The following is a 25,464-nucleotide window of genomic DNA, read 5'->3' on the forward strand; positions in this document are numbered from 1 at the left end:
AGAGACGGGGTTTCACCATGTTAGCCAGGATAGTCTCGATCTCCTGACCTCGTGATCCACCCGCCTCGGCCTCCCAAAGTGCTGGGATTACAGGCTTGAGCCACCGCGCCCGGCCAATTTAACCCTTTTATGAATACGATTCTATGAGTTTTGTGAAACAAATGTAGAGATGTAACTACCACCACAACAAGATATTGAGTATTTATATCACCCCATAAAGTTCCACTTTGCTTCTTTGAAGTCAGTCTCCTCCCACCAATCCCCAGTTCCTGGAAACTACTGATCTGTTTTGTGTACCTATAGTTTTGTTTTTTCCAGAATGTTGTATTAATGGAATCATATAAAACATGGCCTTTTGTCTCTCACTGTTTTCACAGCATGACGCTTTTGAGATTCATTTATGTTGTGCATATCAGTACTTGTTTCTTTTTATATCTGAGCAGTATTCCATTACATGGATATACCAAAGTTTGTTTATACATTTACCTATTAATAGAGCATTTGGATTGTTTCTAGTTTGGGGCAATTATGAACAGTGCTGCTATGAACTTTCTCTTAGAAGTACTTCAGTAGACAAGCATTTCCATTCTATGAGTAAATTACCTAGAAGTAGAAATGCTGAGTTGTATGCTATGTTAAAAGAAACTCCCACACACAGTTTTCCAAAGTGGCAGTATCATTTTGCATTTCCACTAGTAATTTATAAGATTTCCAATTGCTTTGCATCCTTGGCAGTATTGTCAGTTTTTGTTGTTGTTGTTGTTTGTTTGTTTTTTATTATAAGCCAGGCATAGCCCCAGTTACTTGGGACGCTGAGGCAGGAGGCTCACTTGAACCCAGGAGTTTGAGGTTGCAGTGAGCTAGATCACACCACTGTACTCCAGCATGGGCAGCAGAGTGAAACTCCATATCTAGAAAATATTTTAAAATAATTAAGTAAAAACTGTAGACATTCTCTTGGGTTTTCAGTGGTATTGCATTGTGCTTTTAGTTTGTATTGCCCTAATGACTAATGATATTGAACATTGACTAATGATATTGAACATTCATGAGCTTCATGAGCGCATTTGCCGTCTGTTTCTCTTCCTTAGTAAAGTGTGTAATCAAATCTTTTGATCATTTTTTAATTGAGTTGTTAGTTTTGTTTCATTATTGGAATGTGACAGTTATTTAGATACTTCTCGATATTAATTTTTAAAATGAGATACATGATTTGCAAATATTTTCTCCAAACTCTTGACTAGCATTTTTATTCTCTTACCAGTGTCCTATTATACACTGTCATTTGTAGTGAATTGGGGTTGTTTCTTGCCTTCACCCCTGTCATCTTGGACAGCAGGGTAAGGAGATAGGTGGTGCCATTGGCTTCTCGTCCAATGCATAACACTCTGGCTGTAGCTTAAGGTCTATTATAGGTTGAATGTTTTGTGTTTACCCCAAATTTACATGATGAAATCCTAATCCCCAATGAGATGGTATTAAGAGATGGGGCCTTCAGGACATAATTAGGTCATGAGAGCTTGTTCTTGCTCTCTGCTCTCCATTATGTGAGGACACAATGAGAATCTAGACATCTGTAAACCAAGAGGTAGGCCCTCACCAGACACTGGATTTGCCAGCACCTTGATCTTGGACTTCCCAGCCTCCAGAACCATGAGAAATAAATGTTTACTGTTCAAGCCTATGGTACTTTGTTATAGCAGCTCATACTGACTAAGACAAGGTCAATCTCCTGAGAGAAGAATATTGACCTAAACACTGGATTCTTCACTTCTGTAACTGTAGAGTACACAGAATAATTGGGAAAGTTTGGTTAGTATGCAGATTTCCAAGCTCCACTTCCAGAGATGTTTATTCAGTACCTGTGAATGAGACCTAGATTGTTGCAATATTTAATAAGCAGCCAGATTATCCTGATACAGGTGACTCTGGGATGAGACTTTGAGAAATCCTGAATATCTAAAGCCACTCATAATGCTTCATGTGTGGTGTGGTAAAGATGCAAAGTCTATGTCCAGGCCTAAACAAGATGGTGAGGTATAAGTCAGCGCAGGGGATGTTGCCACACAATTAGACAAAAAGAGAAGAATCACCAAGAATGCAGGAATTTTAGGACATTTTTACTCAACATTCAGCCTATTCCCTTATCCATCACTTTGCTATCATAGCTTTCGTGTGTGATATTTTATTTGAATATAAACTGGAGGGGAAAGGTTGTTGACAAATAAATAAATTATGGCACATTAAAAAATATCAATCAGGCTGGTGTGGAGGCTCATGCCTATAATCCAAGAACTTTGGGAGGCCAAGGTGGGAGGATCGCTTGAGGCCAAAAGTTCAAGACCAGCCTGGGTAACATAGCAAGACCTCATCTCTATTAAAAAAAAAATTAATTCTTAACTTTGATCCTGAATAAGAATATTGTCTCTTTATGTCATACATTACTGGGCTGCCAGCTATGGTGCTGTGATGGATTCTGGTTCATATTTTTAGGTCCACTGTTCTTACAGGAAGTCATCATGACCTTTTTCAACAGGGATGTGTGGAAGGTCTTTGGTCTTACAATAATACTTTTCTAGACAAAAGTAGAACTTGTCCTGCTTATTTTCAAACAAATTCATGAAGGATGTTGGAGTATGCATCATTATTGTTTTTCAGAGAAAAGGAAACACAAACAGTAGCAACAAAACACCCAACTTCTATGTAGGGGCAAAGGGAATTTTTCCCTTCCCCTCTGAAGGTTTGAGTCTGCTGAAATAAACTGACAAAGAGGAGAAAGGGCATACAAGTTTATTAATGTGTAAGTGTATATGGGAGTCATACAAAATATGATACTAAGAGAAGGGCCAGATGGGTAAAGCTTAAATAGTACATTCTTCATAGAAGGGAGAGAAATAGAGGAATGTAGGCAATTTTGAGGTGTAGTAAATGATTTTCAGGGGAAATGAATGAGCCCATAGAACAGACAATAGCCTGGGACAAAATTTCTCTGAGCTCTGGGAGAGGTGACTGACAAATTTCAAGAAGGTGAGAGGTAGAACTTCACTATGAACAAAGGTTGTCTTATCATGTAAGTAAAATCTTCCAGGTAATCTCTTGGACCTTCCCTCAGAAGAATAGAGGAAAAGTCTGCCTGGGCATGGGGGTGACCTTTAGTCTTTTCTCTTCTTTGGTGGCCAATCTTTCCTGGTTATTTGATGAGATTGATAGATAAGGGGTTTTAAGACAATTGAATCTCTTTTGCAAGAAGTTTTCTTCCCACAGATAAAGGAACTCCCAGAGAGAGCCCCTTCATGCACTTTAAGGGTAGAAACAAGGGAAGGTTACAAAATCCTTGGTTCTAAAGGCAGCTTTTAAGGACTTCCAATTTCCTTCACTTCAAAAGTGCTCAGCATGCCACAGCTGATACTTTGGGGTATCATTTTTCTGAGCCCCAACCTCTATAAAATCCAGGTATCCAGATATTTGGACTGTGTAATACCAAACAACCAGCTGATCTGAAGTTTTTCTTGAATTGGACAAACTATTCTGACATTGCATAAGTACAACCAGCATGATTTAAGTTTTATCTGCAGACAGAAACCAATTGGGACTGACCTGATTTTCTATGTTAATTAATCAAATATTGTTGTTCATTGGTACCTCTCAGCTAAAAGAATTTAAAAGACCTGTTACTTTAATCCTGTTGTGGAATGTTTTTTAAAACTTACAGCTAATTAACAAATCTTCATGGGCAACTGGAGCACCTCAGGCTCTGGTAAACGTAAGGGATCAATGGTTATTAATCAAAGGTGGTGTAGTTGGAAGACGCCTGGAGTAGGAGGCAAGAGACCTAGGTTCTACTGCTTGCTTGAGCTGAACTGTGCTTCCTTAAGCTTCCATGAGAGTAGATACCTTCTAGAAAAAAAAAAAAAAAGAGAGAGAGAGAGAAACTAGATACTTAAGGAAACATACATTTGTAAAAAGACTAAAACCAAAGTGATTACAGTCTAAATATAATTCATTCCCAAAACAGGCAAGCAAACAAACAACAAAACAATCCTAACAATGTAGGTGTTTATGTACCTCCCATGTAAAAAGGATCTGAAACCCTGAAGCCACAGGATTCAACCAGGCAAGTAGAGAATTATTTTCTTTATTTTAAAACAATACTCAAGTCATGCATAATTCATGCTGAAAAATTAGAAAATAAGGAAAAAGAAACTAATCAATGAATAAAATCAATTAAAACTCTACCACTCAGTAAAAACCACTGCTTAGCGTATCAGTGCTATATTCGTCCATAGATCCATATACATACGTGATGCATGTATATTTCAAATGGGATCATGTTGTAGCCGCTGTCCTGAAATCCTGAAATCTGCTTCTTTGAGCTAATGCCGTATTGTGAAGCAACTTGCATGCTAATAAATATGCATCGTCATCACCCATTGTAATGACTACATTATATTCCACTGTAGGCTTGAAAATATTAACAACTGCCGGGCACGGTGGCTCATGCCTGTAATCCCAGCACTTTGGGAGACCGAGGCGGGCAGATCACAAGGTCAGGAGATCAAGACCACCCTGGCGAACACGGTGAAACCCCGTCTCTACTAAAAATACAAAAAATTAGCCGGGCGTGGTGGTGGGCACCTGTAGTCCCAGCTACTCAGGAGGCTGAGGCAGGAGAATGGCGTGAACCTGGGAGACGGAGCTTGCAGTGAGCCGAGATCACACCACTGCACTCCAGCCTGGGAGACAGAGCAAGACTCCATCACAAAAAAAAAAAAAGAAAAAGAAAGAAAATATTAACAACTAACAAATCTAGTGCTTCCTCTGTGCCCAGCACTTTTCTAAGCACTATAACAGCATGCCTGTAAGGTAGGTAGTATGATTACTCCTGTTTTACAGACAGGGAAACTGAGTTAAGGAGAAGGTAATTAACTTGCCATCTGGGGTTCAACCCCAAATGGTCCAGGATCAGAATCCAAGCTCTGAACACCTGGCCATGCTGCTCCTTGCCTCTTCCTTTTGGTTGGATCTTTACGTTATGTCTAATAGTTCATTATTTTAAACAGTGCAGGTTAATTTAAACCTCTATGTCCTCAAAAGAGTGGTGGTGGAGGGTGGAGGTAGTGTCATGCGCTTCCGTGTGAAGAGACCACCAAACAGGCTTTGTGTGAGCAACATAGCTGTTTATTTCACCTGGGTGCAGGCGGGCTGAGTCCGAAAAGAGAGTCAGCAAAGGGAGATAAGGGTGGGGCCGTTTTATAGGATTTGGGTAGGTAAAGGAAAATTACAGTCAAAGGGGGGTTGTTCTCTGGTGGGCAGGAGTGGAGGTCACAAGGTGCTCAGTGGGGGAGCTTTTCGAGCCAGGATGAGCCAGGAAAAGGAATTTCACAAGATAATATCATCGCTTAAGGCAAGGACCGGCCATTTTCACTTCTTTTGCGGTGGAATGTCATCAGTTAAGGCGAGGCAGGGCATTTGCACTTCTTTTGTGATTCTTCAGTTACTTCAGGCCATCTGGGCGTATATACGTGCAAGTCACAGGGATGCGATGGCGTGCAAGTCACAGGGATGCGATGGCTTGGCTTGGGCTCGGGCTCAGGCCTGACAGGTAGAAGGGGAAGCGTTGATAACAGATGACTTTTTAATAAGAGAGTAAAAGAGAGACATTCTTTTGGGTAAAATCAGATTAGAAGGTGTTCATTCTTATGGTAAAAGTGAGAGTTCATAAAATTACTATAGTTACTTAGGGGAGGGGGAATTTTCAGGCATGTGCAGAAGGCATACTTGCAGGACTGTGAGACAGACAGATTCCACTGATTACATAAATCTACATAGAAGAAAATGTTAGTAGCAACTGCATAGTAGAAAATAGTAACCCTGCTAATGAAAATACAGAGTTAATTTTCTGTAGTCTGAACTTCGACCCATTGTGAAGACAGAATTAGAAGTCCTTGGCAATTAGAGTAGGAACTTGCTGTGAAGGAAGTGAGCATTCATTTGAGACTGGGTGTGGTGGGAAGTAAGCAAAGGATGACTCACAGACAGATCAGTGGACAAGGCGAGGCCTGGGAGGAGCGGGGAGATCTGAACGAAGCTAGGCAGGCGCTTCTCTGTTCAGACTCGCTAGGCATCACTGGCTCACTCTGGACACGGAATATCTTTACTCATAGCTGCACATCATTATTATTTCATTTTAAAAGTTACACAACTGGCATATTCCCACTGTAGAATAGTTTTAAAGTAGAGATGAATAATAAGAAAGTAAAGTGAAATCCATCCATCACCTTAAACATTCTTAGATACCCATATTAAGAGTTGGCATATTATTTTCACATTATTTTCCTACATACTTTAAAAACAAAGATGGGATTTTCACCACTCAACAATAAACATATAATTGCATCATTTTTCATATAATGGGATGCTATGTAGGCATTAGAAATGATAAAAATATGTTATTTGACCAAATAGTAATGGGCATTGTACCTACATAGTCTTAACTAGCCAATAGCCATTTTTCCTTTGGTTCATGGAATTCGTGAATTCTACAAAGTTAATCTTATCTTGGGGTGATCTCATTGACTTTTAAATGCTGCTGCAATTAAGTAAGAGTGGGGATGGGGTATGAACTTCAGGAGTAAAACAAAAAAAAAACAAAAACAAAAAAAAACCAAAACGCTTTATTACAATATCTTTTCCAAACTACTTTGGCTGGCCCAGAGGAGGTCAGGAAACGAGGAGAGCGATTATCATTAAATCTTATTCCTCTCTTTACAGCCATATTAACCTGAAAGAACAAAAATGTAGAATACTTTCCTCATCTTCTCACTTTTTCTCTAACTATCACATAGTAAGGAATCCAGAAGAATAAGGCTACAAAGCTACAGGCAAAACAGTAACAGGAATGGCAAGCGTGTCCTGTTTATGGACTAAAAACACAGAGCATTCCTTGGAAAGCCAACCTTTTGATAGTGAGATTAGAAAGAGGTTTTCTAGGGCAGCACAGGTCCAAATATTAAACACGAGTCAGATCTTATGAAAATCTAAGCAGGTCATAGAACAACCCAATGAGCTTAGAAGAGAGGAGAGCTATAGTTAGAATGCATGGACCCTTGATTATCTTATTTCCATGAGCTCTAATTAGCATAGTACAGAAGACATTAATGCAATCAGCCACAATATTTATTGAGTTTCTACTATGTGCCAGATGTTTTTGTGGGTGGTGGGTATGCAATGCTGAACAAAAGTATCATGGTGACTACCCTCACAGAACTTATAAATTAGCAGCAGGGTGGGGGTGGGGGATGGTAAACAAGTGAACAGGTAGACAAATAAATCATTCTAAAGAGGGACAAGATTCTAAATAGACATTTTTCCAAATAAGCTATTCAAATGGCTAATACCCACATGGAAAGATCCTCAATTAGTCATTAGGGAAATACAAATCAAAATCACAATGAGATATTTCATCAAACATACAAGAAGGACTATTATAAAAAAAAAAAGACAAACAACAACAAATGTTGGTGAGGATGTGGAGAAATTAGAACTCTTTTATACTGCTGATGGGATTGTAAAATGGTAGAGCCACTTGGGAAAACAGATTGACAGTTCCTCAAAAGTTTAAACACAGAGTTACCATATTGTTTCCTTATGCAATAAAGAATTTGGGGCAAACCCATAGGGTAAAGTGAAAGAAAGCAAAGGAATAAAAGAATGGCTACTTCATAGGAGTAGGATCACTCCATAGCAGTGGCATGAGCTGCCCAACTGAGTATACTTATAGTTGTTTCTTGATCATATACTAAACAAAGGGTGGATTATTCATGAGGTTTCTGGGAAAGAGGTGGGCAATTCCTGGAAGTAAGGGCTCCTCCCGTTTTTAGATCATTTAGGGTAACTTCTGGACATCGCCATGGCATTTGTAAACTGTCGTGGTGCTGGTGGAAGTGCCTCTTAGCATGCCAATCCATTATAACTAGTGTATAATGATCAGTGAGGACAACCAGAGTTCACTTACGTTGCCACTTTGCTTTTGGTGGGTTTTGACAAGCTTCTTTACTGCAACCTGTTTTATCAGCAAGGTCTTATTGACCTGTATCTTTTGCTGACCTCCTATCTCACCCTGTGACTAAAAATGCCTAACCTACTGGGAATGCAGCCCAGCAGGTCTCAGCCTTATTTTACTCAGCCCCTATTCAAGATGGAGTCACTCTGGTTTGAACGTCTCTGACAAGATGACCCTGCAATTCCTGTCCTAAAGAAAACAAAAACATACATCCACACAAAAACCTGTACACAAATGTTCATAGCAGCATTATTGATAAAAGACAAGAAGCAGAAACAACCCAAATGCCCAGCAACAGATGAATGGATCAACAAAACGTGAATAAATAAAATATACATACGGTGGAATATTATTCAACCATAAAAAGGATTGAATTATTGATACATGCTACAACATGGATCAACCTTGAAAGCATCATGCTAAGTGAAAGAAATCAGTCACAAAATACCAGAAATTGTATAATCCCATTTATAAGAGATGTCTAAAATAGGCAAATCCATAGAGACAGAAAGTAGGTTAATGGTTGCCAGGGACTGAGGGTATGGGGGAATGGGGCGAGACTGCTAATGGATATGGGGTTTTCTTTGGAGGTGATAAAAATGTTCTAAAGTTGATCATGGTGACAGCTACACATCTTTGTGAATGTACTAACAGCCACTGAATTGTACACTTTAACAGGATCAATTGTACGATTTGTGAGTTATTCCTTAATAAAGCTCTAAAAAACAAAAGGTGATGAAGTGTGTTGAGGAAACAGAAAGAGGCCCTGAGGCACGAAAGCGCCTTGTGTGCTCCAGGAATGAAAGAGGAGGCCCATGTGATCAATGCTCTAGAAGACTTGGAGGGGACAGCGGATCTCGTGCTTAGGCACATGAAGTCAGTAATTATGGCACTTTGGGATTATGTTCAATGGGCAGTGGAAAGTCCTTGAAGGCTGTAACACCCAGCAGTTATGTGACTCAACTTTTATTTTTAATAGCTCTTTGTTCCTGAATTGTTAGGGCAGAATTAGATTGCTGTTATAGCTCCTAAAACCAGATAGAGATCCTTAACTTAAAAATTTGGTGTTAAAATTAGCAAGGGGCTATTTTCTTTTGATTTAGTACACATACCAGGAAAATGAGGATATCAAAATGCTTATTCCTTAATAGCACAAAAGAAGAGCCTTATTATAGTAAATAATGTAAGTTTTTCATTTTTTTAAACCTGAGCATATTCTGTTGCTTCTATAGGACACAAGTTGAGAATTAAACCATTTATTCATGCTCAGTATCACACTTATATTACACATAGGTTCAGGTTTAATTGCATTGAAGAGAAGGAGGGAGTAGAAGATGTCTAGCAAAAGTCATGGTGGAGCGAGCCAAGGCATTCCTGTATGTCAAATGTGGGATCATCAGTCTATCTGCACAGGGCACAGGGGACTGGGAATTCATCTGGCTTCTTGGTTGAAAATGTGAAGATGTTATTGGGACTAATGATTGAATTGCACAGATTTGGAGACTAATACTCCCAGATGAAAAGAGATGGGCTTTGCCAACCTCAGGGAGGGCAAGTAAACAGCTCAGGAAAATGAGGAGCAGAACTGTGCTGGAAGGCAGCTGAAGGCAGTGTGCTCAGCCTGGGACAGCAACTCAGAGCCCAGCAGTGGGGAGTGAACAAGCTCCACTGTGGCACCTGCCAGGGGTCCCAAAAATGCCCAGGTTTTTGTTTTTGTTTTTGTTTTTTTAATGGAGTCGCACTCTGTTACCTAGGCTGGAGTGCAGTAGCACAATCTCGGCTCATTGCAACCTCTGCCTTCTGGGCTCAAGCGATTCTTGTGCCTCAGCCTCCCGAGTAGTTGAGACTACCGGCACATGCCACCACGGCCAGCTAATTCTTGTATTTTTAGTAGAGACGGGGTTTCACCATGTTGGCCAGTCTGGTCTTGAACTCCTGACCTAAAGTGATCTGCCCATCTCAGCCTCCCAAAATGCTGGGATTACAGGCGTGAGCCACCACGCCCGGCCAGATGCCCAGGTTTTTGTGAACCCTTCCCAAGTTCTTCAACAGCATGAGGCTTGTGAAACTTCCGGAAACAATTTCCCTTCACAGCTCCTGGTAATGACATGAGCAAGACAAGAAACAAAATATAGGAGGAGTGGCACTTAACAATTTTAGTAGAACATTCAGGTACACACATGTGCGCACGTGCACACACACGCAGGCCCCCCGCAAGCACCATGCTAGGGAATTCCAAATATGTTAAAACCTGGTGAAGAGAATCCATGGGGAGGAGAGAAGATTGGTGAGCCTGATTCTTCATAATTTAATTACCATTATCTTTGAATGCATTCCATTGCTTGATTGTATTATAATTTACTTAGTCTTGTAACTATAGACCTTCAGGTTTCTTTCAACTTTTTAGCATGACAATGTTGAAACATGTATCTATCTGTCTACCTCTCTGCTGGGACTACAATCATGTGCCATATAATCTTTAAAAGAAGTCACCAAATTGCTGTCCAAAAACATTGAAAAACTTTATTTGTCCATCAACAAGTGTATATAAATGTATGCTAACACCCTTGCCATTACTAGGTGTTATAAAATTTAAACTTTTTGGACAACCCATAGTTTAGTATAATATCTCATTGTTTTGATTTTCGTTTTGATTTTTCTTTTTTTCTTTTTGAGACTGGGTCTTGCTTCATCACCCAGGCTGAAGTGCAGTGACACAATCAAAGCTCACCTCAGCCTCGACCTCCCAGGCTCAAGTGATCCTCCCACCTCAGCCTCCTGAGGAGCTGGGACCACAGGAACGTGCCACCACACCCAGCTTTTTATAATTTTTTTTTTTTTTTTTGTAGAGACAGCATCTCACTATGTTCTCCCAGACTGGTCTCAAACTCCTGAGCTCAAGTGATCCCCCTGCCTCAGCCTCCCAAGATTTTTGATTCTTAAATTATAAGTCAGAAAGAGTTCACTGGCCATTTGTTTTTTTCCCCTCCCTTCCCTTCCAGAAACTTCCTGCTTGCCTGTTTTCTATTGGATTATCCATCTGCTCTTAATGATTTGTGTGAGCTTACTGTCATATCTGTTGCAGTATTTGCTCCAGTCTTTTGGTTTAGAAATAACGTTTTCTGAAATAAAGAAGTTTATATTTTTTATGTAGTTAGATTTATAAATAATTCCCTTTATGGCTTCTGGATTTTATGTCTGGCCTAGAAGGCTGTTTTTTCCACCAAGATTAAAAATACATTCACTCCATAGAATTACCATATGATCCAGCAATTCCACTTTTAGGTACATGCCTTAAAAAATTGAAAACAGGAACTCAAACAGACACTTACACACCAATCTTCATAGCAGCACTGTTCACAATGTGCAAAAGGTAGAAATAATCCAAATGTCCACCAACAGATGAATGGATAAATAAAATGTGCTCTATATACACAATGGGATATTGTTAAGCCTTACAAAGGAAGAGAGTACTGATCATGCTACAATATGGATGAACCTCAAAAACATGCTGAGTGAAAGAAGCCAGACACTTCTGACAAATATTTTACAATTCCACTTGTATGAAGTTTCTTGAATAGGAAAATTTATAGAGACAAAAAGTAGAATAATGGTTGCCTGGGGCTAAGGAGTAGGGGAATGGGGAATTGGTGTTTAATGGGTTCAGAGTTTCTTTTTTTATTTTTATTTTTTTTGAGACAAGAGTCTCGCTCTGTTGCCCAAACTAGAGTACAGTGGCAGGATCTCAGCTCACTGCAACCTCTGCATCCTGGGTTCAAGTGATTCTCATGTCTCAGCCTCCAGAATAGCTGAGATTACAGGTGCATGCCATCACATCTGGCTAATCTTTGTATTTTTAGTAGAGACGGGGTTTCGTGTTGACTAGGCTGGTCCTGAACTCTGACCTCAAATGATTTGCCTGCTTTGGTCTCCCAAAGTGCTGGCGTGAACCACTGCGCCCAGCCTGAAAGTTTCTGTTGGATATGATGAAAAAGTTCTGGAGATGAATAGTGTTGAGAACAGATTTAATGCCACTGAATTGTACACTTAAAAACTGTTAAAACTGTAAATTTTATGTTATGCGTATTTTATCACAATAAAACAATGGAATTAATTTAAAAATACAATCACTCAAATTACTTTCTAGGCCTTTATATTTTATTTCCTATATTTAAATCTTCCCATTTCTGCATTTACTATTTTTATTTTCTATCTCTCCTTGACTCAATTAAGGTAACGTTTTCTCTTAGGAAAACATTCATTTCATTGAAATTTTAAAATTTATTTGCATGAAATTATGGTGAATAGCAATTTAAAAAATGTTCTCTTTGCTCAATTATCTATTTTCATTCTTAATTCTGCACCTTCCCCATTTGTCTTGATGGAGCTAGCTAGCACCTTGTTTTATTTTATTACTTTTAAAAAGAGCCAGCTCTTCTGTTTCTTAGTTCTATGGTTTTCCTGTTTTCTAACTTATTGGTTTCTGCTTTTACATTTATTAATTCCTTTCTTCTCTTTTCTTAAGTTAATTTTATGGTTCTTTTTATAAATTCTTGAGCTAAATGTGCAATTAACTAATTAAAATTTTTAGTAAAGTAAGTGTTTAAATTCATAGCTTAAAGGTATAGAACAGCCATATTCCACACATTTTGACATGTATTATTTTTGTTATCATTATTTTCTAGACATTCTAGTATTTTAGTTAATATTTTCATTTCAAGACAAATGTACTTAAAAGGAGAATTTTCTTTTAAATCTCAGTGTTGGATTTTTTTTCCTCTTTTTATAATTATTTTCTACTTTAATTTACCATGGGTACAGAATAGCCCTGTTTTCTTTTAATATTTGGGAAGCTGTTGAAGTTTACTTTTGTCACAGTGGGTGAAAAACATACATTGTTTCCAAGAAGGTGTATTCCCTGTTACTGATTAACTCAGTGCACTCACTTTCTCTGCATTATCTGAGTTGAGAAAAGTGAATTAAAGTGTGGTTTCAAATTGATTATGTTATTTATTTTAGTATCTGATATGGTTTGGCTCTCTGTCTCCACCCAAATCTCATATTGAATTGTAATCTCTAGTGTTGGGGGAGGAAACTGGTGGGAGGTAATTGGATCGGGGGCAGACCTCCCACCTTACTGTTCTCATGATAGTGAGTGAGTTCTCATGAGATCTGGTTGTTTAAAAGTACGTAGCACTTTCCCGTTGGTTCGCTCTCCTGATCCACCATGTGAAGATGCGCCAGCTTCCCCTTTGCCTTCTGCCATGATTGTAAGTTTCCTGAGGCCACCCAGCCATGCTTCCTGTAAAGCCTGCAGAACCATCAGCCAAGAAACTGCTTGAGTCCTTGTTTTCAATTCTTTTGGGTATAGAGCTAGGTGTGGAATTGCTGTGTCATATGGTAATTGTATGTTTAACTTTTTGAGGATCTGAGTTTCATTTTAGTGGTTTTTCTCTTTTCTTTTCTTTTTTTTTTTTTTTTTTTGAGGTGGAGTCTTGCTCTATTGCCCAGACTAGAGTGCAATGGTGCAGTTGCGGCTCACTGCAGCCTCCACCTCCCAGGTTCAAGTGATTCTCGTGCCTCAGCCTCCTGAGTAGCTGGGACTACAGGCACCCGCCACCACGCCCAGCTGATTTTTGTTTTAGTAGACACAGGGTTTCACCATATTGGCCAGACTGGTCTTGAACTTCTGACCTTGTGAACCACCCACCTCAGCCTCCCAAAGTGCTGGGATTACAGGCTTGAGCCACCACGCCCGGCCGTGGTTTTTCTTTTCTCCCATTCTATCACACTATTTCACAATAAGAACAACTAAAATAATCAGATAATGGAGAAGTTTCTCACTATTTAATATCTCTACCTATCACCCCACTGAATGCCTTTAGTTCTACCAGGTATTCAAATTAATACATTTCATTTTATATCATTTATTTTCATTATATAACTCAACGTAGCAGTTTCTAAAGGGCCAGAGATTTGTCTTAAGTCAGCAAGCAGGAAAGTGGATGAGGGAAAACACAGGGCCTGGGTAACCTTCAAATTGCCTGTGAATAATCAAGAATCAGGGCTGGCTTCATGAGTGTGCAACTTACACCGTCACATAAGGCCCTGTGCTTAGAAGAGCCCTGCACTGAGAAGCGCCCTGTGCTCAGAAGGACTTGGTGCTGGGCTTAATGATCTGCTGTGACTGTTTTGAAAATCTTTTTTTTTTTTTTTTGAGACGGAGTCTCGCTCTGTCGCCCAGGCTGGAGTGCAGTGGCCGGATCTCACTGCAAGCTCCGCCTCCCGGGTTTACGCCATTCTCCTGCCTCAGCCTCGAGAGTAGCTGGGACTACAGGCGCCTGCCACCTCGCCCGGCTAGTTTTTTTGTATCTTTTAGTAGAGACGGGGTTTCATCGGGTTAGCCAGGATGGTCTCGATCTCCCGACCTCGTGATCCGCCTGTCTCGGCCTCCCAAAGTGCTGGAATTACAGGCTTGAGCCACCGCGCCCGGCCTGAAAATCTTAATAATTTTTGAACAGGAGGCCTCACATTGTTATTTTGCACTGGGGGCCTCAAAAATCATGTAAACAACTCTATTAAGAAGTGATGGCATCTATCTATGCCCATCCTGTATACTAAAAAACAAATTGTAAATTCTAAAAACATTCTAAAATGGGAATTAAAAAAAGATATGTCTACCACTCAAGGTGGAAGCATTCCAAATGTGGGTGGCTACTAAATAGAATGGTAATAGAATAACTCAAGTGTATTTAAAAACACAGATGACAGACCAAAGTCAGGCAGAGTTTTTACAAATGAATTTACTGTGTCTCCTATTGTTAGCCTGATAAAACAATTCAAAAAGTCATTGCAGGAAACTGAGCTCAAGTAAGAACAAATAGCAAACACATTCCTTCTACTCTCCAAGAAAAAGTGGGGAGGTTTCAGTTCTTATGCCTTCAAGTAGAACTGAAGGATGCTTCCCCCACCCCCGCCCCTCCACCCGTGCTTGGAAGGGCCTGGTAAAATCAAGAGTAAAATGCAATCCCAAGAGATGAACTATAAAGAAAACATAATACTTTTGCAATAGCCTGCTAGGCTTTTCCATCATGTTTTGATTTCAGGAAAGATCAGGCTTTATGGGCTAAAGGAAAAATAAATGAGTTCGTGATAAGCCTAAATCCTGCCCTCCCCTTTCCAGTATCAGCAGAGAGTAGAGGTTCTGGGTTTTTCCTAAGATCAGAGGGAACAGGTCTTAAATTCAGGGTGGAATCACAACTGGCCAAAAACCTCATCAAGGCCTTCTTATCTGCTCCATCTGCTGGCTCTGAGTAATCTTTAGCAATTGCTCAATGGTGACGTCTTTCAAGAAATCCTGCCAAGAGCACCCTTTCCCTAGCCTTTCCTTAGTTACAACAATCTACAAAAGACCAAGGGTGAATGTCTGGGTGGAAGAGCTGGCCACCTCTGTATTTGTTCCTTGCTACAAGTGGGTATGAGAAGTATCCTAGGAGACAGATTTTCCAGGACAATGATTAGCCAAACAGCCCTATCCAGAGGCCTTCCAATAAACCAGATTAGCTATGATGTGATTATGTAATTATATGGCATGTTTCAAGGAGACACCGTAAACTACAATCAACAATTTGGCATCACGCAGCAACTTGGGGTGTAACCTATTTCAGGAAGAGCCAAATTGGATACCAAAAATGGAAGGACTTGCTCTCATAGGAAAGAAGAGTGAAGGGAAGTGTTTGGTGATGGTGAAAAATATAACATATTTGGAATTTTTAATAAAGAGTTTCTTAGAAGCATCTTATAACATCTGTCCACATCCCTGATTCCCCTTTACAGCTCATGGCCTGAGTTTAAAAAGAAAAAAAACAAAGACTTAGGGTAGAAATAGCAGGGACAGGCTTACCTATCGTCTATGATTTTGTTGAGTTTTGTGGGAGGAAGACTCTAATATTGTTTTCATCCACTCTCATTCTCTATGGTGCAAATCCTAGGTTGGCTTTTTGTGGGTTTTTTGTTGTTGTTTTGTTTTAGTTTTTTAAAATGTATAATTGACACATAAAAATGGTTTTCACATAATCCTTCCTGCAACACAAAAGGCCCCAAGGGCACTTACCTAGCTTGCCTTCAGGGGTCAATTAATTCATGATGTGCCGGGTAGTCAGGTATACTCTATGGAGAAAAGCCTGTATCTTTGCATATCTAATTTATTTCCCAAGTTTAAAAAACAGTATTGCTTTTGATCTGACTAGAATGGCTTGAACTGGATTCTGTTGGAAGGTAAAGTGGTATTATAATTGCTTTTTTACTTAACTGTCTACCCCAGTGGAATGTACTCCTTGAGGGCAGGTATTACATGACAGTATGTTGATCATTATGTTCCCAGGGTCCCAGGGTCAGGTATAATGCCTGGCACACAATAAGTGCTTCATAAGTATTTCTTGAGTGGTTGCTGGATGAGTGAAGCAGACAGAGACCCTTTCAAGACCTTTTATAGCTGAGGCGTCTGTGACCAAGTAAGAATAGTGGTTAGAGGCAGAGTTTACAGAACTGGACAACTTGGTCTTGAATCCTGGCTCTGCCTCTTTCTATTGTGGCTAAATTATTTAACCTCTTCATGCCTCAGTTTTACCATCTTTAAACTGGGTGTAATAATGAGATCTATCTTATAGTGCTGTGAAGATTAAAGGAGTTGAGATTGGAAACGGTAGGTGCTCAACTGTGTTAGCTTTATTTCTTTAAAAAGTGAACAGATGACCCTTTTCATGTTCTTGCAGCTTTGTTCCATGCCCATTGCTCCCCAAAAAATTAATCATTGGGCAAAATATTTTATCATAATAAATTATTATATATCAAATCATCTCCCTTGTAATTGTTCCGTTATACAGGGCAAAAATCCTACAGGAAAAAGTGTCTCCAATCCACACTCAGTATGGCATGCTTACTAAATATACAACTGGCAAAAAAAAGTTGGTGGGGGAAGAGTGGGAGAAAATTTTGGAGCCATTTGAAGCTCTAAGTGACCTAAGCATTTGCACCATCTAATAAAATTTGATGAATCATTTTCAGTTATTAAACATAAAAAGGATTTGCTTATGCATGGCTATGTTTGAGCAGATTTGGTTGATACTTCATACTTTCCATTAATTATAAACTATAAAATGGGAACAAAATGAGAACAGTGAGTTAAGGCTTTTTTTTCTTTCTTTCTTTCTTTTTTTTTTTTGAGATGGAGTCTTGCTCTGTTGTCCAGGCTGGAGTGCAGTGACGTGATCTCGGCTCACTACAACCTCTGCCTCCCGGGTTCAAGCAATTCTCCTGCCTCAGCCTCCTGAGTAGCTGGGATTACAGGCACGCGCCACATTACCTGGCTAATTTTTTGTATTTTTAGTAGAGATGGGGTTTCACCACATTGGCCAGGCTGGTCTCGAACTCCTGACCTCAAGTGATGCACCCACCTTGGACTCCCAAAATGCTGGGATTATAGGTGTGAGCCATTGCACCCAGTCAGAGTTAAGGCTTTTTAAAAATAAAATTTCTGACATCTCTACCACTTAAGAAAATGTCTGCCACCATCTTTGTGGAAGGTTTGAAAAATCATAAATATGCCAAGTGGATCTTTATCCATTCCTCCAAGCGTTCCTCTTATGCTGCTGGGATGGTTTAACTCTAATTATACTGGAAGTTCAAGTTCAAAAAAAGTTTAAGGGGGAAAGGTGTGGCTGTAAGCTGACTTCTATGAAGCAACCTGGATTAGGATGCCAGTGAAAGAGGGCCTGGGGGTTGGTTGGTGAGTGTGGCTGAAACTTCTCTGATATAAATCTATTCATTTGTGTGCCCTGAGGTGTGGGCACTCCTGGGGGCTCTGAGATGCCAGGCAATGGTCTCTCCTGACTTCCAGTCACCAACACCAGCTTGTCCTTGTGGTTAATCACCTATTCCCTTTCTACATATGTCATCAGACTCCTCAAACAGTTCTTAAACAGCAATATAGTATTACCAAATGAGGAAAGAAAAGAAGAAGCAACATACACAAAATGGTCTCAATTGTTTAAAAAACACACATAGGCCAGGTGTGGTGGCTCCCGCCTGTAATCCCAGCACTTTGGAAGGCTGAGGTGAATTGCTTAAGTCCAGGAGTTCAAGACCATTGTGACAGCCTGGGCAACATATCAAGACACCTGTATTTACTAAAAATAAAACAAAACAAACAAAAAACACACACACTGGGGAATGAGATTGGAAGATTGGACAATAAATGTTAGCAAATGTTAGCAGAGTTTACACTGGGCTTTTAATTTGTAGCTGATTTATATTTTTTCCTTTATGCTAGTCTGTATTTTCTAAAATGTTTATAATAGACTCATGCTGCTATAATCATAGAACAAGGAATTAAGGGTTGGATGTGGCTGAGTCGCACCTGTAATCCCAGCACTTTGGGAGGCCGAGGTGGGCAGATCACCTGAGGTCAGGAGTGCAAAACCAGCCTGGCCAACATGGTGAAACCCCATCTCTACTGAACATACAAAAATCAGTTGGGCATGGTGGTGGGCGCCTGTAATCCCAACCACTCAAGAGACTGAGGCAGGAGAATCGCTTGAACCTGGGAGGCGGGGGTTGCAGTGAGCCAAGATCGTGCCACGGCACTCCAGCCTGGGCAACAGAGTAAGACTCCATCTCAAAAATAAAATAAAATAAAATAAGATCTATTTAGAAAAATATCCATACGACATGGTGAGAACTGGCTGGGCAAGTCCTCCACATGGCCAGTTTGCAGCCCCGTGTAAGGGGCGATATCTTGTGAAAGCTGATTATACAAATTGAGTCATTATTGTCATGCCCAACTAAATCAGCATCAAGGGCCAGGGGGAAAAAGCAGTGGGGGAACATAGCCACTGCTCCAAGAGTTGAATTTTCTACAAGCCCAGCTGCTGAAGCAACCGGCTGTGACTCCAAGACTGGTTTTACCTACCGCAGTCACTCACTGTATTCGTCCATTTTGTGTTGGTAAAAAGGAATACCTGAGGCCGAGTAATTTATAAAGAAAAGTTTATTGGGCTCATGGTTTTGCAGGCTGCACAAGCATGGCACCAGCATCTGCTTGGCTTCTGGTGAGACCTCAGGAAGCTTTTACTCATGGCAGAAGACAAAGATGGAACACACATGTCACATGGCGAGAGAGAGAGAGAGAGAGAGAGAGAAGGAGGGCATACTCTAACAACCAGATGTTGCAGGAACTAACTGAGTGAGAACTTGCTCATCACCAAGGGGATGACACCAAGCCATTTATGAGGGATCTGCCCCCTATGACCCAAATACCTCCCACCAGACCCCACCTCCAACATTGGGGATCACAATTCAACACAAGATTTGGAGGAGACAAACATCCAAACACCCACTCACCAATCAGAGCTTGCCAGCTCCCAAAAGCTTCTCTAGTGCCAATAAGCTCTCTTTCAAAATGATAACATAACATCTCTCTTTCTAATAAAACTCACAACCTTCTCTTTGTTCTTCAGACATACCGAAGACCACCCAGTCTGTGTGTATGCCCCGAACTGCAATCCCTGCTTCCCAAAATAAAATGTTAAATTTAGAGATTCATCTCTATACTTTATTTTGGCTTCGACAATCTGATTGAGAGAAAACTCAGCTGCCTCTCAGACAAACCCAAAAGTATTACCAAATGAGGAAAGAAAAAGATAAAGAATTTCTTACAAGCTTCTTATAACATCTGTCCATATCACTGATTCCCCTTTACAGCTAATGGACTGAGTTAAAAACAACAACAGAAAAAGACTTGAGGTAGAAATAGCAGGGACAGGCTCACCTGCCGAAAAGTCCTTACATCACACCCTGCTCCTAAGAGTTCTGCCTATTTACTTACTGGTAGTTTCCTGAGAACATGACCCCAGTCCTCCTCCATAGGTAACAATTGGGCTGCGGTTGGAGCTCAGAGCAGAACAAACAGCAACCAGGAAGGAAGCAGTGTGTGTTTCACAGTCCACTGTTGAGCTAATTATTCCCAGAGGCCTACGGGACTACACAGGCTTATACTGACCATCGTCAGCAGTCAGTGCCTCCCTTTTTTGAATATTGCTGGTTAACTCTGTAAGTTAAGAAGGGAGAGTATCCATTTCTTCACCTGCTGAACTAGAGCAATTTCCTTTCTTCAAGAAAAGGGAGAAGGTTATGGTTTCATAAAAGCTGCCACTTCTCTTTGGATGGAAGACTAGATTTGCTATAGACATTTTCACCTTGTTATGAATTTGTCGTTTGTTTTTGCTTTGGGAAATGGTATTTAGTAGACAAAAGGATAGCATATTTTTGAAGTGCCATTGTGGAAAACAATAGTTAAAATATTAATATCTATTGAAGAATCTATCAAAGAGTATACCATTTATAAAAATGGTAATGCCTTCGGAAAATATGGCTTCAAAGGGATTGTTATTATTTGTTTATAACTTAAGGAAAACCCCTATCTAGCAAGAGGAATTCCAATTACTTCACAGATTTCTTTCTTTCTCTTTCTTTCTTTCTTTCTTTCTCTTTCTTTCTTTTCTTTCTTTCTTTCTTTCTTTCTTTCTCTTTCTTCTTCTTCTTCTTTTCTTTTTTTTGTTTTGTTTTGAGACAGGGTCTCTCTGTTCCCCAAGCTGGAGTGCAGTGGCACTATCACAGCTAACTACAGCCTCGACCTCACAGGCTCAAGCAATCCTCCCACCTCAGCCTCCCTAGTAGCTGGGACTACAGGCACACACCACCATGCCTGGCTAAATTTTTTTGTATTTTTTGTAGACGTGGGGTTTCACCATGTTGCCCAGGCTTGTCTCAAGCTCCTGGACTCAAGTGACCTACCGACCTCAGCCTCCCAAAGTGCTGGGATTATAGGTGTGAGTTCCATGCCCGGTCATACTCCATGGATTTCTGATCTGACTTAAGAGTCCTCTTCCCCATCTGCTCCGCTGTGCTCTACCATTATTTCTTGTCTAGGCTTATATCATGTGATCTCCAAGGTCTCCCTTTGACTAAAGCAATTTGTGTATGTGTCTTGATTCCCTGCTCAATCAGAAGCTCATCAGGGGCAAGTGACCGTACTGTTCCATTTGTCTAAGGTCCACATTGCTTATCTCAGTTCCTGCCACATATTGGTAGCTCAATCAGTTCTTATCAAACAAATGAATCTTAAATATATCCATTGGTCATTTATTCATTCATTCAGTTAGTCACTCAACAGATAATGTTTGAGCACAACTATATGCCAGTCATGTTCAAGGCGCTGAAGATACAAAATTAAACAAATGAGACTGAGATCCCCATCTTTAGGAAACATATTCTATTAAGTTTGACCTGTTATTGTGAAAACCTTTAATTTCCGTGTTTAAGGGTCTAATTGCTGATTCCTAGTAGTTCATCTGAAAGGAGGTGGGAGTATATATTTTTTATGGCCTTTCCTTTTTCCAAGGATGTGTTCAGGATCAGGAAGCAAATAAAGCCTTTAAAGAAAACCTGAGTTCAAAAGTTTGCCCCAGAACATCGTGTGGCTAAAAGTACAGCCCCAGATAGATCCCTCCCTCACTGAGGAGTTGGGGCCCTGTGCATGATCTGAAATGGAGGGGGTGAAACAAAAGGATGTAACTCACCTGTGATAAAAAAAAAAAACAAAACAAACAAACAAACAAAAAAACACCCTTGAGTCACCCTTTCTCCTCTCCCTCCTCTTCCTAAAGTTAAGAATTTAGGAACTCTGTGGACTTAGAAAATGAGGAGCCAGGATAAAGGTGTCTGTGTGAATTGAATGGTAGCTGGTAATTCCAGAGGTGTTCAGAAGCCTAGATATGACCTAGGAGGAGGGAGACCCACAGTACCTGAGCCCAGTCTGGAGTTGGGAGCAAGAAGAGGCAGGCAACCTCTGGAAAGTGGAAAGTAATCCACTGGGAATTCTCAGAAATTTTAGGATGAGTGCAAGGCTTCCTAGAGCCTGTGTGATTGAGCCCTAAGCTGTTTTATCTAAACATGAAAGGAAAACCTGGACCTGGAAAGCTGGAATGCATGGAGAATTCAGACTATTCTTCAGTCTCAACCTTCTTTTCCACGCTAAGGAAAGCAGTTCATTGGCAGCTCTGTATAGGATGCCAAACGTGTTTATCTGGTGGGTCTTCATGTTCCCTCACTTCCAGAAAACCTAAGAACTTTAAAAGATCTCTAATAGTAGAAGGATCTCATTTTAAAAACTTTTACTCATAGTTGGGAACAATCTTTCCCTATATTAAAAGGAGACAGAACATCAATCTGAGTGTACACAATGCAAAATTCTGAACCAATTCCTGTTTTGTGGAACTGTTTTCTGGATATGTTATATGCGGTGGACTGGTAGGTCCTCGTAGCCCACGGTTTTCTTTGAGGGATCCAGAACTAATCCCAAGAAAAAGCAGAAAGGCTCTCAAGCTTGTGGTTTTGATGCCTCCTTTGCCCATGAAGAAGACACTGTTTTCCATCAACAATCTATTTGCACAAGCCACTTTGTATGTACAAACTGAAAATGAACAACATTGACCAAAACTCTCAGCAGTGGGGGCAATGTGACAAATGGATGACTCTTTCTCTCTCCCAGCCTCATCACCAAACCCCTCCATGTCAACGCTCAAAAAAGTAACTAAAATGAAGGAAACCTAAGGTTTCACAAAAATGACAAATTCAATTTGATTAGAACAAACTGCCGCTTTCCTCAAAGGTATACACTCCTGCACTGTTCTGGCTTTGAAATTGAACTTTGGGAATAAAGGTTCGAAGGATCACCTTGGTTTTGGGGGGACCCATGTGGCAAATTACCTCTCCTCTATTTCTGTAAAAAGTGAGGATTCAGAGAAAACTTGGAACCCCAAAACTTCCCTCTAAAAATGTAAACTTCTGCTGAAGAGGATGTCATGTTTACAACAATAACAACAACCAAAGCAGGTCATCACGATGACAGGCGGGTTAGTCACATGCCTGTTCACATTCCATCTGCAGCTCAGACTCTAAAACCCTTTGGCTTAACCTCTCCCCTTTGGAGGCTGAAAAGCAAATAGAATAATGGAGAACATTTAGCTCCAGAGGATTTAGTAATCTTTTCATCCATTTGATTTATAAAACTGATTGGAAGGAATGGAGAAGCTTCTCTTGTTGTTACCATTTAGCTCTCTACCGTGATGCTCTATTTTGCTCCCTTAAAGCTTTTAATGCTCCCAGATAAATCAGAGCTTTCACATCACCCTGCCACTTTCTACAGTCTGAATACTCTGTCCTAATCTAGGATCGAACACATTTAAAAGATCATTTGCTTTTGAACGGGGTTTGCTGAGTCTTTCTACCCTCCATGGAGATCTTCTGAAAAATTCACAATTCTGGTTCAGCATGAACTTGGGTTTTCCAAAAGTTTCCACTGGACTCCTTAAGGATGAAAAAGGGAAAGTCTTAGAGACAAGACAGAAGACAGGCGCTAAGGCCAGCCAGAGTGAAAAAGATTTCTAGGAGTTAGCAGCCAAATAAAACAACGCCAAACAAAACAAACCCAGGCTGCCCTTTCCTCTGCTCTGCAGGCTCTTATCTGCTGGTAAACTCAGCCTCCTCAGTCTAGAATACGCAGCTCCAGAGTCACTGAGAAGGCTGAGTTTGTGCCTGTCCGTCCCAGGTACCTCTCAGCACCCTGCACAGTCTTTGTTCCAGCACATTCCTCATAGTTTTATAACTATTTGTCCACTTGTCTCTCACCACTAACATCTAGCATCCTCTCCTCTAGTCTGTGTTACTTGTGTATATTCTTAACTAGCACTAGTGTGTTAACTAGTAGATAAATTCTATCAGAATTTAAATTCTTATTCTCATAGAACATGGATTTTCGACCTCAGTTCTTTTGACATTTGAGGCCAGATCATTCTTTAGGTGTGGGCTGTCTTATGTATTGTGGGATGTTTAGCAGCAGCCCTGGCCTCGGCCCACTGGACGCCAGGAGCACCCCCCCACCCCCCAAATCACTGCAGTGGAAAATGTTTTCAGGCATTGCCAAATGTCCCCTGTGGAGCAAAATCTGCGCCGTTCCCCCAAACCTCTTGAGAACCACTGCTGCAGAGTAATACGAAAAACATGGGTTGAATGATTTAGTCCACATGGTCTCTAATCACAGGGACTCTCCAAAGCTATCAAAATTGTCCCTTATTTTTATTTTTTAGAAGAAAGCATCAACATTTTACTAATGTAACAACCAGATTCTACTTTAGACACGTATTTTAAAATCACATTAAAACCAAAGTTTTTTGTTTGTTTTTGTTTTTGTTTTGTTTTTTTTTAATGTATCCCTGAATCCCTGAGAGGTAGGTTTACTTAGCAGGGTCTCTGGGGTAGTAGTTAAGAGCATAGAGTGTGGAACCAACTGCTTCAGTTTAAAATCCTGTTCTACCATAAACCACCTGTGTGATCTTGGGGAAGTTACCTAACCTCTCTGTGCACCCTCAGCTGTGTAATGATCCAAGTAATCTAAATTGGAATGTAGAATAATAATAATACTGCCTGCTGAATAGGGTTGTTGAGAGGGTTAATATTTGAGTTAATATTTGAAAAGCTCTTAGAACAGTTCCCAGCACAAAGTAAGCAAGATATAAACATTAGCTCCAAGCCAAGAAGTACAGGATTTTCAAAAAGTCTCTAAATTCAAGCACATTTGTTTAGAACTATTTGGATGCCTTATGTTTCTGCTGCCAAAGGGATCAGAGTAGATCTTGCAATATGTACAAAACATCTCTATACTTCCAACATTTTGGAACTGAATTATAAGTTTCCAGTCAGCCCTGTAACCTTCTACTCTGAAGACTTTACCTTCCTTCAGTTGTGACTTCAAGTACTCAATGTAGAAGTAAGAAATACAATGAGTCTCAGAAATAAAATGGGAAATCTCATTGCCTATTGAATGTGCTAGTCAGTGTTTCATACTTAACTACTAGAGGCAAACACAATGGAAACTTGTTGGCTGCCATTTTGATAACACATTCAAGTTGATTTGTGTTCTCTGGGCCATTCATCTCTAGGGAATTTCTCTTTGTTTATTCTTCTTCCCTTTTTGTGTACAAAAACAGAGTTTAAAATATGTCATGCCTTTGTCCTCACTGCGCAGTGGTGTTTAGACTGTCATCTGTGATAATAACAGTATTTGTTGCCATTCTTCAATATTGTATTTTGGAGGCAGCATGGTGCGGGGGTGAGGATATGGCTTTGGGGCTCAATTTCCAGTTTCACAACTAACTAGATATGTCACCTTGGGTGAGACACTTAATTTCTCAATGGCTGTTTCTCCACGTGTATGGTAAAACTGATGTTACTACTATCATCAGAGAGTTTTAGTGACTGAAAGGAAAGTTCATCTTCAGAAGTCG

General features: G+C 40.2%; 1 long non-coding RNA gene across 3 annotated transcripts; it reads right to left on the minus strand.

Moving 5' to 3' along the window:
- Window positions 1-5,162: 5,162 nt before the first annotated feature.
- Window positions 5,163-20,031, minus strand: LOC135969334 (uncharacterized). 3 transcript variants are annotated; one of them, XR_012430355.1, is made up of 3 exons: window positions 19,947-20,031; window positions 6,034-6,137; window positions 5,163-5,595 (listed from the first exon to the last, which is right to left on the minus strand). It is a non-coding gene; the product is annotated as an uncharacterized lncRNA (long non-coding RNA). The 3 variants fall into 3 exon arrangements; XR_010584515.2 differs by having other exon boundaries at window positions 6,034-6,216; XR_010584514.2 differs by lacking the exon at window positions 6,034-6,137.
- Between the last annotated feature and the right edge of the window lie 5,433 nt (window positions 20,032-25,464).

This window comes from Macaca fascicularis, chromosome X (assembly GCF_037993035.2).
Source record: "Macaca fascicularis isolate 582-1 chromosome X, T2T-MFA8v1.1".
NCBI lineage: Eukaryota > Metazoa > Chordata > Mammalia > Primates > Cercopithecidae > Macaca > Macaca fascicularis.